The sequence below is a fragment of the Rhinopithecus roxellana genome, chromosome 6, assembly GCF_007565055.1.
Source record: "Rhinopithecus roxellana isolate Shanxi Qingling chromosome 6, ASM756505v1, whole genome shotgun sequence".
NCBI classification, from domain to species: Eukaryota; Metazoa; Chordata; class Mammalia; order Primates; family Cercopithecidae; genus Rhinopithecus; species Rhinopithecus roxellana.
The window spans coordinates 2814052-2834085 of NC_044554.1; the positions used below are offsets into that span (position 1 = coordinate 2814052).

General features: G+C 37.2%; 1 pseudogene; it reads right to left on the minus strand.

The window, feature by feature from the left end:
• Window positions 1–2149: 2149 nt before the first annotated feature.
• On the minus strand, window positions 2150–6885 carry LOC104675903 (annotated as a pseudogene).
• Window positions 6886–20034: the final 13149 nt, after the last annotated feature.

A 20034-nucleotide genomic window follows, 5' to 3' on the forward strand; every position in this document is an offset into this window, starting at 1 on the left:
ATGATATATTCTTATAATCCTTTTGCCTAAAATTTAATCTGTCTGACATTCTTAACTCTGAACCAGACTTCTTTTCATTAGTATTTAATGAGTTTATTTTTTCTCCATTCTTTTACTTTGAAGCTTTCTGTGTAGCAATTTCAAGTGTTTCTTTCAAGTATCATTTAGTTAGACTTTATCAAAATCTAATCCTACAAACTCTGTTTTAATGTGTTTATCTCATTTACATATATTGTGATTAATGGTATATTTGCATTTCTTCTGCCATTTTATTTTACAGTTTCTAATTGCCCTGCTTCTTCTTTCTTCTCTTGTTTCTTACTTTGACTTCATGGATTCAAACTCATTTCATCGTATTAGTTGGGAGCTTATATATTCTGCCCCTATTGTTAGGAGCTACTCTTACATGTTATGTTAAGCTACTCTTAAACATAACACACATACTTGGCGTACAGTCTAAAGTTACTTTATACCTACTTCTACCTTCCTTGAAAACAATTATTACTAAGGTTTCATAATACTAATACTTGTTTAGATTTACCAGTCTGCTTTATTTTTTAAGATTTTAAAAATTAAAAAAATTGTTTTGTAGGTACATAGTAGGTGTATATATTTATGGGGTACTTGAGATACTTTGACAGGCATGTAGTAAGCAGTAATTACATCATGGAAAATGGGGTATCCATCCCCTCAAGCATTTATCCTTGGAATTGCAAACAATCCAATTATACTTTGAGTTTTTTTTCTGAAAATCATCTATTTACTGTAATACATATAAGATAATCTTAAAATTGTAGTCTGAATTAAGATAACATTGACCAAAGAATTTTTTTCTTTACTACACAAAATATAACCTAGTGAAATTTGTCTGTGCCACCTATTCTGAAAATTTTATCCATAATTTAGTGTTCTGGTTTTATTTTCACTAACAAAATGTTTACCCCCAAAAGCAGCAGTCATTTATAGTAATTCTGGTACCAACATCAAAGGAAAAAAATCGGCTTAAAGATGGTGCAAAAGCCATCTTGGATTTTAGGACAACACATCACAGAAAAGAACATGAATACAAATTTGTAATATAAACACTCCAAAGAGCTTGTCAGTACCCAAAGTATTTTTATTGGTTTTTTGGATATGTTTTTAAGGGCCACATAAAAATAGATACAAGGAAGAAATTAAATTGAAGTCCTAGATTTAAATGTTTGGTTTAAAGAATTTTCTGCAACAAATTTCATGTTTATGTATGAAAAGTTACATAACACTAATGCAAATGTCATGAAGTATTTTCTACACTGTACTAAATGTATTCCCCAAGAGGGAAAAAATTAAAATATCTAAAATATATTAAGATTACAAGACCATCATAGATCTTTTGAACATGCATCTGTTTACAGAATTAACAGTATACAAAATGTTTATTTCATTATGGACCATAAAGAAATGAATTGGTGACAACTATCCTTTGCACAATATTATCAACTCACTTTAGTCACAAGCATGTCCTTGGTATGTGTGTAAAAGAAACAGGTTCATTTATCCCTCATCGAATCATCCACAGGTTTACTTGGAAGTAAAAATGAAGGTACAGACATGTGAAATATGTCAAGTGTATTTTTTTCTTTCTTTCAAACAACATCCCAAACATGGCCTCAGTAGCCTGAAATTACAAAATACTTAACTAGGCTTTTAGTTATCTTCACTGACTGCCAGAATGTAAATTAAGTTGTCCAAATTAGCACATCAAATAACAAAATCAGTCAAAAAGCAGACTGAAAAGCGTTAAATGTTTCATATAGGTGAGTTTTTAAATCATTTAATTTCTCTAGAAAAATTTTATTCACAATATAATGTGACAAAAATTGCCACAGGAATGATATACTGATTGCAGTAAGGTTGCATGCAGCAGGAGCTTTGTATTTTATAGCTATTTTTGTTTATGAAAACAAAATAAACCTCTCCAGTTATGCTTATCACATGGTCTTAGATTTGTGATGTAAGTGAATAAGGAATACCATCTAGTTCAAAGAGAAAATGTCATTTTGAATGTGAATTATCTATATGAAACATGAAGTATACTACTGAACCCTGAAACATGCGTGTCTGGATTTGCTTTTTGTCCAAATCCAGCCTGTTTACGATCACTTCCTACTCATGTAATACCAAGAGGTTCCATTTGTAATTATGGTTGTATCAGCTGAGGTTGCAATGGTGGCAGCAACTGAAGTGGTACCGTTGGTTCCACCAACTGTCCTGGGTTTGAAGGTTGTGGAGGAGCCACAGTGTTTGTTGTTTCTATAATTTCTCCATTGTAAAAGAAAAACTGACACTGTTGAATGAATGTTTCAACAACAGGTTGATGAATCTTAGTAGTAGACAGAAACTCTCGATTTTCAACATCAGGTCTCATCAAGGTTGACCAAAAACATATGGATAAGTTGTCTGTTGTCATTAGGTTGATTTTATTTTGCTGACTAACCCTGTTTAGATGTGTTATCATGTATCTGAATTCATCATAGTTTACAGGATGAAATTTCTTAACAATTTCTGTAAGGCGTGAAGACGTTCTGTTTTATCCAGGATTTTTGCTGCTTCCAATAGCTCTGGATGAAGCGAATATGGTATTAAAGGATCTGGCAGATCTGCAAAGAAAGCTGTAAGGGCTCCAGCTTTAGCATTTACTTTTATTTCCATTGACACTAGATTGATATTATGATCTTGATCAAACTGCTTTTGAATATTGTTTTGGTCAGTTTTGTTCCCGCTAACATGGTAGAGTCCTTTGGTACATAACTCTGTATCTTCAATAAATTCCACACATTTCTCAACAAATACTGGTATGGGTTTCTCAGCTGTAACCAGATCCTGGAGGGGCATCCCAAAGTAATTACTTGCCCCATTTCTACGTGTTGGTGGATTGAAGTTCTTAGTTTTCTTTTTCTGCTTTTTATCTTCTTTCACTTTGTGTGTTTTCTTCTTCATCTTCTTATCATCTAACTCTTGGTCAGAAGTCATTTCAGGATTATCAATACCACCTTTCCAACTTTCAACAGGAGAAAGAAGTGGATCTTCTTCACTTCCATAATGTCTTCCTTTTCTTTTTGTTTTAGAAGTGGTGAAAACCTCATCATCACTTGCATCTGAATGTGTTCTTCTATAACATGACTTGGCTTTACTAAACAAAGTTTTAGATTTATATTTGTATTTTGAAGGCCTCCATTCCCCATGATTTTTTGAGGTTCTATCAGAAAATCCATTTTCTTCATGTCCTTGGGTGTTATTTACAAATGAGTTTTGAATTTTAATGCAATTTTGACTATCATCTGGGACAACATAAATCTCATCAGAATAGTCCTTCTGTTTGAAAATTTTATCAATGGGTTCCGCATAGTTATCTGAAGGATCCACATCTTCAGGATGTGCCAAAGGCACCCGGGAAGTCTGCTTTCTTGGATTTTTACCAATACCAGCTTCGCTTGTTTTTAAAAGGTTTGGATCCATTTTTTTTTTTCACATTTGTCTTAGGTACAACTGAAGTAGATTTAATAGGTGGAGGCACTTTGTGGTTGCGTTCATGGTCATGACAGTTTGGGGTACTATGAATAGGACATTCATTTCCTTCCAAATCTAATCTTTATCTGGAAGAGTCAGTAGGTGTTGGAAGCAACTGTACGTCATCCCCAGTTGGACTATAAGGAGGTGGTGCTTCTGTGTTATCATCTGAATCAGGGTAGTTGTTATAGGGAAAACAGTCTCTGGGAGATGGTAGAAAAACATCTTCACTTTGGTAGGTTGATTCCCTTACATTATCAGACAAATAAGAATTTTCTATCATATGTTTTTTCTCTAGAACATCACTAAAAAACAGAATAAAGATCTTAGTTTGCCGATGATACTGAGATAAAGAATACAATGCTGTAAATTTAGCAGTGATCTCAGTTGCAATGTGTTCTCCTTCAGTCGTTAACTCTTTGATAGCCTCATTTTCAAAAAAAAATCTGCTTGGCTGTCAGTAACTGCCACCAGCTGTATAGGAATGGTGTCTTGAACTTCTGATAGAAATGCTAAAAACATTCCCATTGCTGTTTTCCGTTTTGCATAGTAAACTAATATATATGCTTGAACTAGTTCATCTTTTCTTACTCCAATTGAAGAGTGGTATGATAATATTGTGATCTGTATTCACCTCCTTTTTTAATCAATGATTTTATCAAGCATTAGGGAATTATTCTGTCCAGTTTGAGCAGCACTGCAAGAATGAGAATCAAGGAAGGGTGAAAGAATAAGATCCACACTAAATGGATCTCCACACATGGCACACATGACAATTCTCAAGTCAGCTTCTGATATGTCCTTATTGGCAGGAACTGAGCTCACCACATCCAAATTGTGTTTAACTGACTCCAGTACTCCTCTTAGAGCTTGCTTTATTTGGGTTTCATTAAATTTACAAGCCTATGTACCAGCAGGTACATCTACAAAAGGATATTGTAACTTGTTTGCCAACTGCTGCCGTTGGTGCCTGAGAATTGGTAGATTCTTACTAATGGAATGTCTCTTGATTAGCCAGAATTAATGTAAATGGAAGATTAGCCATTTATTTATCTTTTCTGATCTGATAAGCTTCAGTTCTTATTTTCCCAATAAATTACCCAATAAAACTCAATGACTCAATGGAATTAAATACACAGAAGCACCCATGTGGTTTAAAGGTGGCAGTCCATAACTGACTCAAAAAGTAAGGTGAACTGGCCGAAGATCAAGTTCATAAATTTTCCATCTAAGGCATACTCATCATCAGTAGACTGTGCTTTATCTCATTTGCTAGTTCTTGGGCAAGGTCGACCTTCCCTAAAATAAAAAGGTTAACTTTATCTATATTGGTACTATCATGATATAATTTTAAGCGGCCATGACCCAACTGTAAAAGACTACTAGCAAGTAACTGCTCCACTTTAATGTCTGTACAATTTTGATCACTAAGACATGTTTCTTTAGTGGAATGATAAACAAATCCTATATGCTTAAGTAGAAGAGAGTCCCTATCAGGTGCAAGTTTCTGTAAAGCTTTATATCCAGGTTCTTCACTCAGAACCGTATGAATTTCACTCTTTTTATCTGAACTAGGTGTTGCATTAAGATCTAAATCATAAAAAAGTTCGGAATGCTCAAAAAGCAATGATTGAAATTCTTCTTTGGCTTTTTCAACCATTTCTCACTGATGCCTACTTTATTGCTATCAGCCTCAGTGATATATTTGAAGGCTTCATCCTCCATAACAAAGCACATAACTTCCTCCTGTGGCTGTCCAGGTGAAATGAATTGAATTTTTTCCAGTCTTTTTGAATTTTTCCTTCATTTCTACCTTCTTCTTCTCGGATATTAGATGTTGTACATGGTTCTGATAGACTTTTTCAGCTTCTAAAGTGCTCAGGAGGTCAAATGGAATCTGCCTATCGTTAATTTTGTCTATATGGTCAGTTTCATCCAAAGGTGTTTATTCTAGCACCACAAAACATAACTGGAAATCTGCTCTCTTTTCCATTAATTTCAAAGCTTCTGACCAATTCAAATGTACAATCTCTTCTAGATTTGGCAAAAGAGTGTTAAAAGCTCTTGGTAAAGTATTTACATACTCTTCTCTCCTTTTTCTTATATGTTCCTGTTTAAGTTGTTTTATGTTTTGAGAATGCATTTCTGGCCTTTCTTGTTCCCTCTAAGTTGATGTATTCTTCATAATCAGGATGATTTTTTAATTTATTACTAACAGTTTTCCAAGTTGCATGATAATCTCTCACAGTCTGCACAAGTTTTTCAAACTTATCTGTTGCTCTGACAGCAAGTTGTCTCTGTGTTTTATAAGCATCCAAATAGGGAATAATTTTAGGCTTGCTACGAGTTTTATCCAACATTTGCACCAGTGCAGTGAAACGTGTTTCAGTGTTGACATTAAATCCTGCTGATATTTCCACTGAAAGAAGTTTCTTTTTGTTTGAAGCAAATGCCTGAACTTCTCTAAGATAATGATCCACGCATTCATCACACTTAGTTGCTGCTGTTATTACAGGTATTTTTGATTTGGATAACTGGACAAAAAGGTTATTTGCAAATTTAAGTTGATCATCAAACTTCCTATTGCATCCCTGACTTACATCAATGCGTAATAAAAATCCAGCTACATTGAGCTTCCCTTCAGGCATTTGCTTCTGTTCAAAGTCTTGTTCTAAGCCTAGTTGATCAGTGCAAATGTACATTAGTTTTCCTGCTGACTGCAATTTAGATGCAGCTGCACGTTTTATATATGTTTGCAAATTCGCACTCCGATGAGACAAGAAAGCCTGGTCATCAATGAACTCTGTTAAATGACATGAATTTTGCATTCTACTCCGTCTTCACCATTTTATGTTATGTCACCCCAGTAGTACGAAAAGTGATCACTGTTTACTACTCGTCCTCCAAAGTCAACGGGGCTAAGCACAGAAGTATGCTCTGGATAATATTCATCTGCTTTTGAGCGTACAAATCTATTGCACAAACAAGACTTTCCAACTCCACAGTTACCTTTGTCTTTTTCAGTCCCAGAGAGTCCAACTACACTGATAGTATAGGATGGGGGACGAGGTTCTTTGTTTTTTTGCCATCATAACTCTCCTGTCATGTCTCTACATTCATAAAGGTAACCAGATATGCTTCTCATTCTGAAAATAAAATCATCTCAAAATACAGATCCCGAGTTTCAGAACTGTATTTGGTTCTTTCTGTTTCCCTCATTTCTGTGCAGAAACATCTTCAAGATCATAGGGATCATCTTCCTAGCAAGGTTGGTCTCCTCAGTCTCCTCCTCAACCTCAATCGCAGCGGCCCTGGCGGTGGCTGCAGGAGCCACATTCCCGGGGAGCGCTCCCGCCGCCGCCGCCGCCGCCGCCTGCTCCTCCTCCACTCTCTGCTAGCTTCTCTTCCCCGGCGCGCTCACCGAGCGGCGCGTCCCTTCAGCCACCTCCCCCCGCCCTCCCCGACACACACGCCCCGAAACCGTGAGCCCCACGATTCCCGCGGCCTGCTCACCCACCCTCCCTTCCTACCTCCCGGCCACCAGCTGCGGCCCAGTGCCTCCCCCCTCTCCCAGCTCCTGCCGCCACGCCGGGCTCAGTAATGCAGGCCACTCGGGCTCCCTCGCGCCGACCTAAGTTATTTTTTAATGTACAATTAAAGTATTGTTGACTATTGTCACTCTGTTGAGCTATCAAATATTGTCTTATTCATTCTAATTATACGTATATGTTTTGTATCCATTAACCATCCTTACGTCCCTCCTTCACCCCCCCACTACTCTTCCCAGCCTCTGGTAATCATCCTTCTACTCTCTATCTGCATGAGTTCAATTGCTTTGATATTTAGCACCCACAAATCAGTGAGAACATGCGAAATCTGTCTTTCCAAGTCTGCCTTATTTCACTTAACATAATGACCTCCAGTTCCACCTATGCTGTTGTAAATGACAAAATCTCATTCTTTTTATGTCTGCACAGTACCCTGTTGTGTACATGTACCACATTTTCTTTATCCATTTGTCTGTTGATGGACACTTAGATTGCTTTCAAATCTCAACCACTGTGAGCAGTGCTGCAATGAACAATAACGGAAGTACAGATAATCTCTTCCATACACTGTTTTCCTTCCTTTTGAGTGTACACCAAGCAGTGAGATTGCTGGGTCATATGGCAGCTCTATTTTGAGTATTTTGAGGAACCTCCAAACTGTTCTCCGTAGTGACTGTAATAATTTACATTCTCATCAACAGTGTCTGAGGTTTCCCTTTTTTCCACACCCTCATCAGCATTCGTTATTGAACATCTTTTGGATAAAAGCCATTTTAACTGGGGTGAGATGATATCTCATTGTAGTTTTGATTTGCATTTTTCTGATGATCACTGATGTTCATCTCCTTTTCATATGCCTGCTTCCATTTATATGTCTTCTTTTAAGGAATGTCTGTTCAGATCTTTTGCCTATTTTTAAATCAGATTATTATTATTTTTCCCTATAGGGTTGTTTGAGCTCCTTATATATTCTGGTTATAAATTTTTTGTCAGATGGGTAGTTTGCAAGTATTTCCTCCCCTTCTGTGGGTTGACTCTTCACTTTGTTGACATTTCCTTTGCTGTGCAGAAGCTTTTAAACTTGATGTGATCCCATCTATTCATTTTTGCTTTAGTTGTCTGTGCTTGTAGGATATTACTCAAGAAATTTTTGCCCAGGCCAATATCCTGGAGAATTTCTTCAGTGTTTTCTTGAAGTAATTTCATAGTTTGAGGTCTTAGATTTAACTTTCATCCATTTTGATTTGATTTTTTTGAATATGGTTAGATATATGAGTCAAGTTTCATTCTTCTGCATTTGGATATCCAGTTTTCCCAGCACCATGTATTGAAGAGACTGTCCTTTCCCCAATGTATGTTCTTGGCACTTTTGTCAAAAACAGTTCACTTGAGATGTGTGGATTTGTTTCCGGGTTATCTGTTCTGTTCCACTGATTTATGCTTCTGTTTTTATTCCAGTACCATGCTGTTTTGGTTACTGTAGCTCTGTAGCATAACTTGAAGTCAGGTGATGTGATTCTTTCCTGTTTTGTTCTTTTTGCTTTGGCTATTCTGGATGTTTTGTGGTTCTACATAAATTTTAAGATTGCTCTATTTCTGTGAAGAATGTCATTGGTATTTTTATAGGGATGGCATTGAATTTGTAGATTGCTTTGAGTAGTATAGACATTTTAACATTATTGATTCTTCCAATCCATGAACGTGAAATACCTTTACATTTTTTTGTGTCCTCTTCAATTTCTTTCATCAGTGCTTTGTAGTTTTGTTGCAGAGATCTTTCACTTCTTTTTGATTCCTAGGTATTTAATTTTATTTGCTGTTATTTGTAAATGGAATTACTTTTTTGATTTCTTTTCTAGACTGTTCACTGTTGGAATATAGAAATGCTACTGATTTTTGCATGTTGGTTTCTGTGGTATCAGTTCTAATGTCTTTTATTTTTCCAACTCTGCAACTTTTCTGAATTTGTTTATCAGTTATATACTTTTTTTTGGAGTCTATAGGTTTTTCCAAATTTCAGGTCATATCATCTGCAAACTAGGATAATTTGACTTCTTCCTTTCCAATTTAGATGCCCTTTATGTCCTTCTCTTGTCTGATTGCTCTAGCTAGGACTTCCAGTACTATGTTGGATAACAGTGGTGAAAGTGGGCATCACTGTTGTGTTCCAGATCTTAGAGGAAAGGCTTTCAGTTTTTCCTCATTCAGTGTGATACTAGCTGTGGGTCTGTCATATAAGTCTTTTATTATGTTAAGGTATGTTCTTTCTATGCCTGTTTTTTGAGGATTTTTATCATGAAGGGGTGTTGAATTTTGTCAACTGCAGCACCAATTAAAATGATCACATGGTTTTGTCCTTCATTCTATTGATATGATGTATGACATTGATTTATTTGCATATGTTAAAGTGCTCTGATATCCGTGGGATAAATCCCAGGTAGTCATAATGAATATTCTTTCTAATGTATTGTTTAATTCAGTTAGCTAGTATTTTGCTAAGACTTTTTGCATCAATATTCAACAGAGATAATGTCCTGTAGTTTTCTTTTTTTGATGTGTCTTTGTCTGGTTTTGGCCTCATACAAGGAGTTTGGAAGTATTTCCTCCTCCTCTACTTTTTAGAATAGTTTGAGTAGGAATGGTATTGGTTCTTTAAATGTTTGGTAGAATTCTGCTGTGAAGCCATCAGGTTCCCAGACTTTTCTTTACTGAGAGACTTTTTATTACAGCTTTGATCTCATTGCTTGTTAATGGTCTGTTTGGGTTTTGGATTTCTTTATGGTTTAACCTTGGTAGACTGTATATGTCTAGGAATATACCCATTTCCTCTAGATTTTCCAATTTGTTGGCATACAGTTGCTCATAATAGCTACTAATGATCCTTTGAATTTCTGTGGTATCAGTTCTAATGTCTCTATTTTTTTCAACTCTTATTTTATGTATTTGGCTCTGGTCTCTTTTTTTCTTAGTCTGGCTAAAGATTTGTCAATTTTATTTATTGTTTCAAAAAACTAAATTTTCATTTCATTGATCTCTTGTATTGTTTTCTTAATTTCAAATTTATTTATTTCTGTGCTGATCTTTATTATTTTTTTCTACTACTAATTTTGGGTTTGGTTTGCTCTTATCTTTCTAATTGTTTAAGATGCATTCTTAGGCTATTCATTTGAAGTTTTCTTTCTTTCTCGATGTAGGCTTTTACAGCTATAAATTTCCCTGTTTTTGCTGCATTCCATAGGTTTTGGCATGCTGTGTTTCCTTATCATTTGTTTCAATAAAATTTTCAATTTCCTTCTGATTTCTTCATTGACTCACTGATCATTTTGGGCCATACTGTTTAATTTCCATGTGTTTATATAGTTTCCAGAATTCCTGTTGTTATTGATTTCTAGTTTTATTGAACTGTGGTCAGAGAAGATGCATGATAGTATTTCAATTTTTTTGAATGTTTTAAGACTTGTTTTGTAACCTAACATATGGTCTATTCTTGAGAATGATCCATGTGTTGAGGAGAAGAATGTGTATTCTGTGGCCATTGGATGAAATCTTCTGTAAATATATATTAAGTTCATTTGTTCTATAGTACAGATTAAGTCTGATGTTTCTTTGTTGATTTTGTGTCTGGACTATCTGTCCAATGCTGAAAGTGCAGTGTTGAAGTCTGCAGCTTTTATTGTATTGAAGTCTATCTGTCTCTTTAGCTCTAATATTATTTGCTTTATATGCCTGGGTGCTCCAGTGTTGGGTGCATATATGTTTACAACTGTTACATTCTGTTTCTGAATTGACTGATTTATTATTATACAATAACCTTCTGTGTCTCTTATTATAGTTTTTGTCTTGAAATCTATTTTGTCTGACATAAGTATAGCTACTCCTTTCCTTTTTTTGCTTCCATTGTCACATAATATCTTTTTTCATCCTTTTATTTTCAGTCTATGTGTATCCTTATAGATGAGGTGTGTTTCTTTTTTTTTTTTTTTTTTTTTTTTTAGACGGAGTCTCGCTCTGTCACCCAGGCTGGAGTGCAGTGGCCAGATCTCAGCTCACTGCAAGCTCCGCCTCCTGGGTTTACGCCATTCTCCTGCCTCAGCCTCCCGAGTAGCTGGGACTACAGGCGCCGCCACCTCGCCCGGCTAGTTTTTTGTATTTTTAGTAGAGACGGGGTTTCACCGTGTTAGCTAGGGTGGTCTCGATCTCCTGACCTCGTGATCCACCCGTCTCGGCCTCACAAAGTGCTGGGATTACAGGCTTGAGCCACCGGAGGTTTGTTTCTTATAGGCAACAGTCATGGGTCTTGCTATTGTGTTTATTCAACCACCGTATGTCTTTTGATTGAAAATTTTAGTCATTTTGCATTCAATATTATTATTAATATGTAAGGACTTGCTGTTGCCATTTTGTTATTTGTTTTCTGGTTGTTTTGTTTTTTATTCCTCCCCATCTTCCTTTTAGTGGAGTTGATTTTTGTTGGTGGTATGATTTAATTTTTTGCTTTTTATATTTTGTGTGCTCATTGTGTGTTTTTCAATTTGAGGCTACCATGAAGCTTGAAAAACTATCTTATAACCCATTATTTGAAACTGACGACAACACTAATTGCATAAACAAGCAAACAAGCATAAATAAAACGAATAAAAATTCTACACTTCAACTTCATCCACCCACTTTTTAACATTTTATGGTTTCTCTTTGTGTCTTAGTGTACTGTCTACATCTTGAAAAGTTGTTGTAATTACTATTTTTGATAGATTCATCATTTAGTCTTTAAGATAAGAGTATTTTACTCACCACAGTTAGAGTATTATTATAGTCTGTGTTTTTGTGTGCTATTACCAGTGAGTTTTGTACCTCCAGATAATTTCTTATTGCTCGTTAAGGTCATTTTCTGATTGAAGAAATCCCTTTAGCATTTCTTGTAGGACAGATCTAGTGTTAAAAAAATCCCTCAGCTTTTTTTTAGTCTGGAAAGATTTTTATTTCTCCTTCAGGTTTGAAGGATTTTTTTTTTTTTTTTTTTTTTTTTTTTTTTTTTTTGCCAGATACTATTCTGGGGTAAAAAGTGTTTTTCCTTCAGCACTTTAAATATATCATGCCATTCTCTCCTGGCCTGTAAAATTTCGACTGAAAAGTCTGCTGCCAGAAGTGTTGAAGCTCAGTTGTACATTATTTGTTTCTTTTCTCTTGCTACTTTTAAGATCCATTTTTTATCCTTGATCTTTGAAGACTTTATTAAATGTCTTCAAGTAGTCTTTTTTGGGTTAAATCTGCTTGGTGTTCTACAACCTTCTCATACTTGAATATTGATATATTTCTCTAGGTTTGGGAAGTTCTCTATCATTATCCCCTTGAATAAACTTTCTGTCCCTATCTCTCTCTCTCTCTCCTCTTTAAGGTGAATAACTCTTAGATTTGCCCTTCTGAGGCCATTTTCTAGATCTTGTAAGCATGCTTCATTGTTTTTTTGTCTTTGTGTATTTTCTTTTTTCTTTTGTCTTGTCTGTGTATTTTCAAGTAGCCTGTCTTTAAGCTCATTAATTCTTTCTTCTGCTTCATCAATTCTGGTAGTAAGGCACTCTGATGCATTCCTCAGTATGTCAGTTACATTTTTCAACTCCAGAATTTCTGCTCAATTTTAAAAAATAACTTTAATCTCTTTGCTAAGTTTGTCTGATAGAATTCTGAATTCATCCTCTATGTTGTTTTGAATTTCTTTGAGTTTCATCAGCACCGCTATTTTGAATTTTCTGTCTCAAAGGTCACATATCTCTCTTTATTCAGGATTAATCCTTGGGGCTTTTTTTGGTTAATTTCGTAGGTCTTTTTTTTTTTTTTTCCTGCATGGTATTGATGCTTATAGATGTTAGTTGGTGCCAGGGCATCTAAGAGTTAGACCTTTATTGCTGTCTTCACTGTCTAGGCTTGTTTGTTTATCCCCACCCTTCTTGGGAAGGCTTTCCAGGTATTCAAAGAGACATGGGCCCCAAACCCAGTAATGCTGTGGTTCTTGCAGGCTCAGAGGGGTAGCACCTTGGTGGTCTTGGACAAGATCTGGAATAATTATCTGGATTACCAGGCAGAAACTCTTGTTCTTTTCCCTTACCTTCTCCCAAACAAAGTCTCTCTTTGCTAAGCCTCCTGGAACTGGGGGTGGAGGGACACAAGAACCCCTGTGGTCACTACAAGGACTGTGTTTACCTGAAGAGCCAAGCACAGCATTGGGTCTCACCGAAGGTCCACTGTAACCACTACCAGGCTACCACCTAAGTTGAGTCAAGGCCCTAGGGATCTATGATCAGCAGGTAGCAAAGCCAGCCAGGACTTTGTCTCCTTCAGAGCAGCAAGTTCCCCCAAGCCCTGGGTGGGTCTGGAGATGCTGTCTGGGAACCAGGAATTGAAGTAAAAAACCTTAGAAATTTATCTAGATTCTACTGTGGGCAAGCTGGCACCCACACAACAAGACAGTCTTTCTGACTCTTCTCTCCCTTTTCCATAGGCAGAAGAGCTTCTTTCTGTGGCCACCACCAACACCGATCCATGTGGGATTCTGCCAGGCCGCCACCATTGTTCACTTAAGGCCCAGGTTCTCTTCAGTCAGCTTGTGGTGAATGCTGCCAGACCTGGGACTCACCCTTCAGGGCCACCGGCTCCTGTTTGGCCCAGGGCAGGTCCAGAAATGTTGATCAACAGCCTTGGCCTGGACTCAGGGACCCCAAGAGCCTGCTTGGTGCTCTACCCCATTGTGGCTGAGCTGGTACCTAAGGTGCAAGACTGAGTTCCCTTAGTTTTCTCCCCTACTTTTCTCAAACAGAAAGAGTCTTTCACCATAGTCACCACAGCTGTGAATGTGCTGGGTCACTCCTGAAGCCAACAAATCTCAGAGCCCTAGGCCCGTGGTGTATTACCTGGTATCACTGTTGGTTACTCAGGGCTGAGGGCGGAGGGACTCTTCAGTCAGCAAGTGATGAATCCTGCCAGGTCTCTGCTGTGCCAGGGCAGCACTGAGTTCAAAGTAAGGTCCTCCAGTCACTGTGCTCTCCCTCTCCCAATACACAGATTTCTCCATACTGTGCAACACTCCCTTAGCCACCCTGGCTGGTGTCTCAGTAGGTCACATGCCCCTCCAGTCCACTGGCCCTGAGCCCCACTCAGCACTAGGACTTGCCTAGAAATTGCAGTCCTTGTGGCCTAGACTGCCCCTCAAGTTTACTTAGGGTCCCAGAGCACTCAGCCCATGGCGGTGAGGCTTGCTGGAACTCAAGTTCTGATCACTGGGATGGGTGATTCCTCTCTGGCTAGGGCTGGTCCAGCTGCTCCCTCCATGGGCAGATGACAGTTGAGTACAGCCTTGTTCTGCTTTCCACTGTGACAAGGCAGCAGAGAGTTCATTGCAAAACTTCACAATCATTGTGCTCTCCCTTCCCTAAGTGCATAGATTTTCCAGCAGGAGGGAACAAGGGGTGGAGAGCATCCGTGTGTGGTGGATGTCTTTCCTGCCCTCTTCAATGTCCCTTTCTGTGATATGAAGTTAAAATCAGGTATTGAGATTGCTCACCTGATCTTTCATTCTTGTGATAGTGCTTTTTATGTGTAGTTAGTTGTTAAAATTTGGTGTTACTGTGGAGGAACGAATGGTGTAGGCCTCTGGTCCATCATCCTGCTCTATCCCTCCCTTTCTGATTTCTTTGCATGCCATTACCTCTTGTATATCAGTCCATCCTAAGAATTGAGATCACTTAAGAATATCCTTTTCTTTAATAAACTACATATTTTAAAATTCCTTTAATAAATTGGGTCTGTTAGTAGAAACTCAGGTTTTATTTGAAAATGTGTTTACTTTGCCCTCTTTCTATCTTTTTAAAAATTATTATTATACTTTAAGTTCCAGGGTACATGTGCAGAACGCGCAGGTTTGTTACATAGGTATACATATGCCATGTTGGTTTGTTGCACCCATTAACTCGTCATTTACATTAGGTATTTCTTCTAATGCTATCCCTCCCCCTGCCCCCCCAACCCACGACAGGCCCCCATGTGTGATGTTCCCTGCCCTGTGTCCAAGTGTTCTCATTGTTTGGTTTTCTGTCCTTGTGATATTTTGCTCAGAATGATGGTTTCCAGCTTCAACCATGTCCCTACAAAGGACATGAACTCATCCTTTTTATGGCTGCATAGTATTCCATGGTGTATATGTGCCACATTTTCTTAATCCAGTCTATCATTGATGGACATTTGGGTTGGTTCCAAGTTTTTACTACTGTGAATAGTGCCGCAATAAACATACATGTGCATGTGTCTTTATAGTAGCATGATTTATAATCCTTTGGGTATATACCCAGTAATGGGATGGCTGGGTCAAATGGTATTTCTAGTTCTAGATCCTTGAGGAATTGCCACACTGTCATCTACAATGGTTGAACTAGTTTACACTCCCACCAACAGTGTAAAAGCATTCCTGTTTCTCCACATCCTCTCCAGCATCTGTTGTTCCCTGACTTTTTAATGATCACCATTCTAACTGCTGTGAGATGATATCTCATTGTGGTTTTGATTTGCATTTCTCTGATGGCCAGTGATGATGAGCATTTTTTCATGTGTCTGTTAGCTGTATAAATGTCTTCTTTTGAGAAGTGTCTGCTCATAACCTTTGCCCACTCTTTGATGGGGTTTTTTCTTGTAAATTTGTTTAAGTTCTTTGTAGATTCTGGATATTAGCCCTTTGGCAGATGGGGAGATTGCAAAAATTTTCTCCCATTTTGTAGATTGTCTGTTCACTCTGATGGTAGTTTCTTTTGCTGTGCAGAAGCTCTTTAGTTTAGATAGATCCCATTTGTTTATTTTGGCTTTTGTTGCCATTGCTGTTGGTGTTTTAGTCATGACCTTGCCCATGCCTATGTCCTGACTGGTATTGCCTAGGTTTTCTTCTAGGGTTTTTGTGGTTTTAGGTGTAACATTTAAGTGTTTAATCCATCTTGAATTAATTTTTGTATAAAGTGTAAGGAAGGGATCCAGTTTCAGCTTTCTACATATGGCTAGCCAGTTTTCCCAGCACCATTTATTAATAGGGAATCCTTTCCCCATTTCTTGTTTTTGTCAGGTTTGTCAAAGATCAGACAGTTGTAGATGTGTGTTGTTATTTCTGAGGACTCTGTTCTGTTCCATTGGTCTATATCTCTGTTTTGGTACAAGTACCATGCTGTTTTGGTTACTGTAGCCTTGTAGTATAGTTTGAAGTCAGGTAGTGTGATGCCTCCAGCTTTGTTCTTTTTGCTTAGGATTGTCTTGGCAATGCGGGCTCTTTTTTGGTTCCATATGAAGTTCAGTTTTTTCCAATTCTGTGAAGAAAGTCATTGATAGGTTGATGGGGATGGCATTGAATCTATAAATTACCTTGGGCAGTATGGCCATTTTCACCATATTGATTCTTCCTACCCATGAGCATGGAATATTCTTCCATTTGTTTGTGTCCTCTTTTATTTCCTTGAGCAGTGGTTTGTAGTTCTCCTTGAAGAGTTCCTTCACATCCTTTGTAAGTTGGATTCCTAGATATCTTATTCTCTTTGTAGCAGTTGTGAATGGGAATTCACTCATGAATTGGCTCTCTGTTTGTCTGGCATTGGTGTATAGGAATGCTTGTGATTTTTGCACATTGATTTTGTATCCTGAGACTTTGCTGAAGTTCCTTATCAGCTTAAGGAGATTTTGGGCTGAGACGATGGGGTTTTCTAAATATACAGTCATGTCATCTGCAAACAGGGACAATTTGACTTCCTCTTTTCCTAATTGAATACCCTTTATTTCTTTCTCTTGCCTGATTGCCCTAGCCAGAACTTCCAACACTATGTTGAATAGGAGTGGTGAAAGAGGGCATCCCTGTCTTGTGCCAGTTTTCAAAGGGAATGCTTCCAGTTTTTGCCTGTTCAGTATGATATTGGCTGTGAGTTTGTCATAAATAACTCTTATTATTTTGAGATATTTTCCATCAACACCTAGTTTATTGAGAGTTTTTAGCATGAAGGGCTGTTGAATTTTGTTGAAGGCCTTTTCTGCATCTATTGAGATAATCATGTGGTTCTGCTTATGTGATGGATTACGTTTATTGATTTATTGAACCAACTTTGCATCCCAGGGATGAAGCCGACTTGATCATGGTGGATAAACTTTTTGATGTGCTGCTGGATTCGGTTTGCCAGTATTTACTGAGGATTTTTGCATCAATGTTCATCAGGGATATTGGTCTAAAATTCTCTCTCTCTCTCTTTTTTTTTTTTGTCATGTCTCTGCCAGGCTTTGGTGTCAGGATGATGCTGGCCTCATAAAATGAGTTAGGGAGGATTCCCTCTTTTTCTATTGATTGGAATAATTTCAGAAGGAATGGTACCAGTTCCTATTTGTACCTCTGGTAGAATTCGGTTGTGAATCTGTCTGGTCCTGGACTTTTTTTGGTTGGTAGGCTATTAACTATTGCCTCAATTTCAGAGCCTGTTATTGGTCTATTCAGAGATTCAACTTCTTCCTGGTTTAGTCTTGGGAGGGTGTTTGTGTCCAGGAATTCATCCATTTCTTCTAGATTTTCCAGTTTATTTGCATAGAGGTGTTTATAGTATTCTCTGATGGTAGTTTGTATTTCTGTGGGATTGGTGGTGATATCCCCTTTATCATTTTTTATTGTGTCTATTTGATTCTTCTCTCTTTTCTTCTTTATTAGTCTTGCTAGCGGTCTGTCAATTTTGTTGATCTTTTCAAAAAAACAGCTTCTGGATTCATTGATTTTTTTGAAGGGTTTTTTTTGTCTTGATCTCCTTCAGTTTTGCTCTGATTTTAGTTATTTCTTCCCTTCAGTTTTGCTCTGATCTTAGTTATTTCTTGCCTTCTGCTAACTTTTTAATATGTTTGCTCTTGCTTCTCTAGTTCTTTTAACTGTGATATTAGGGTGTCAATTTTAGATCTTTCCTGCTTTCTCTTGTGGGCATTTAGTGCTATAAATTTCCCTCTACACACTGCTTTAAATGTGTCCCAGAGATTCTGGTATTCTTTGTTCTCATTGGTTTCAAAGAACATCTTTATTTCTGCCTTCATTTCGTTATATACCCAGTAGTCATTCAGGAGCAGGTTATTCAGTTTCCATGTAGTTTGAGTGAGTTTCTTAATCCTGAGTTCTAATTTGATTGCACTGTGGTCTGAGAGACAGTTTGTTTTGATTTCTGTTATTTACATTTGCTGAGGCGTGCTTTACTTCCAAAACACATAGGCTCAAAATAAAGGGATGGAGGAAGATCTACCAAGCAAATGGAAAGCAAAAAAAAGCAGAGGTAGCAATCCTAGCCTCTGTTAAAACAGACTTTAAACCAACAAAGATCAAAAGAGACAAAGAAGGGCATTACATAATGGTAAAGGGATCAATTCAATAGGAAGAGCTAACTATCCTAAATATATATGCAACCAATACAGGAGCACCCAGATTCATAAAGCAAGTCCTTAGAGACGTACAAAGAGACTTAGACTCACACACAATAATAATGGGAGACTTCAACACTCCACTGTCAATATTAGACAGATCAACGACACAGAAGGTTAACAAGGATATCCAGGACCTGAACTCAGCTCTGCAACAAGCAGACCTAATAGACATCTACAGAACTCTCCACCCTAAATCAACAGAATATACATTCTTCTCAGCACCACTTTGCTCTCTTTCTTAACGCATTGCACAGCTCTGCATAAAATTTCAGGGTGTCAGTTATTTACACTAAAGATATTATTGTGGCTTTTTTCCTCCTGTAGTTGGTAACTCTTGATTATGGATTTATATTGTGCAGGATTTTATCTGTGGCAATCTGGGTATTCTGTACTGGCAAGGTGAAATCATGTACTGCAAAAAGGACTTGATTTTGTTTTTGCCAAGTGCTCTAGGACTTAAAATGCGGCACTTCAGGCTAATTTTGTAGTGTACGTTTCCCTAGATCACACAAGCAACATAATCTGGATTTCAGATTCACGTGGGGCAAGTCTCTAGTGAGAAAGTTTTAGAGAAGAAGAGTTTTTATTTTTTACACAGCGTAGACAAATTTCTCCAACATCTGTGTGCCTCTTGGGAAGATATTTTTAGGTTGACTGTTTCACTGAGTGAAAGCGTCCAAATTGTCAGGAGATTCTCAGGGTTCATACCTCATTTGCATAGTTAAAATATTTGTTTCCTGACCTCTGCAGCTATTAAGCCAACCCTGGTTGTTCCAAGATCAGCAGAGGCCTAGGGCAACTGTAGCATCAGCATCCATTCATCATTATATTTTCAGCCTCTTCGATATTTTTGGATGCTGGGAATTTTCATTTTTTGAGGACTTGGCAATACATTTGAGATGTTGTTTATTACATTTTTACTCAGTATTGTTTTATAGTGAAAGCCTATCAGATTTTGTCATTTGTCTTTCCTCCCTCATGTTTTTGTTACTCTAAGATAACATTTTGAGCATATTTCATTATACTTGGTATACATTAATAAAAATTATCTTCCTCTTCCTCCATAAGTTTAAGTTTTTATTATCTCTTTCCTGAATTATTTTACAAAGTATTTAATCTACTACCCTCTAATTTCTCCGCTCCCTTTCTTTATGTAGAAACCAAAATGTGAATTAAATCTCATGCTTTTTGCTCAAAACTTTTTATATTTCAAATTTTCCTTCTTTATAAAATTGTTCAGATTCTTCAGCATAGCATTCAAGACATTCCAACTATTTAGCCATAATTAATATCAGAATATTTTTCTCCTTTCCTTGGGCTCCTACTATATTTTTATTATGTATACTATTGAACATAACAGGATGAGTTTTATTATAGTTGCATTCCTAAATCTTTGCCCATCTACTTTCACTCCATGCCATTTCCCTGCCCAATCACAGTCTTACCAAAGTCTAAAAATCACTTCGTAAAAACTTGT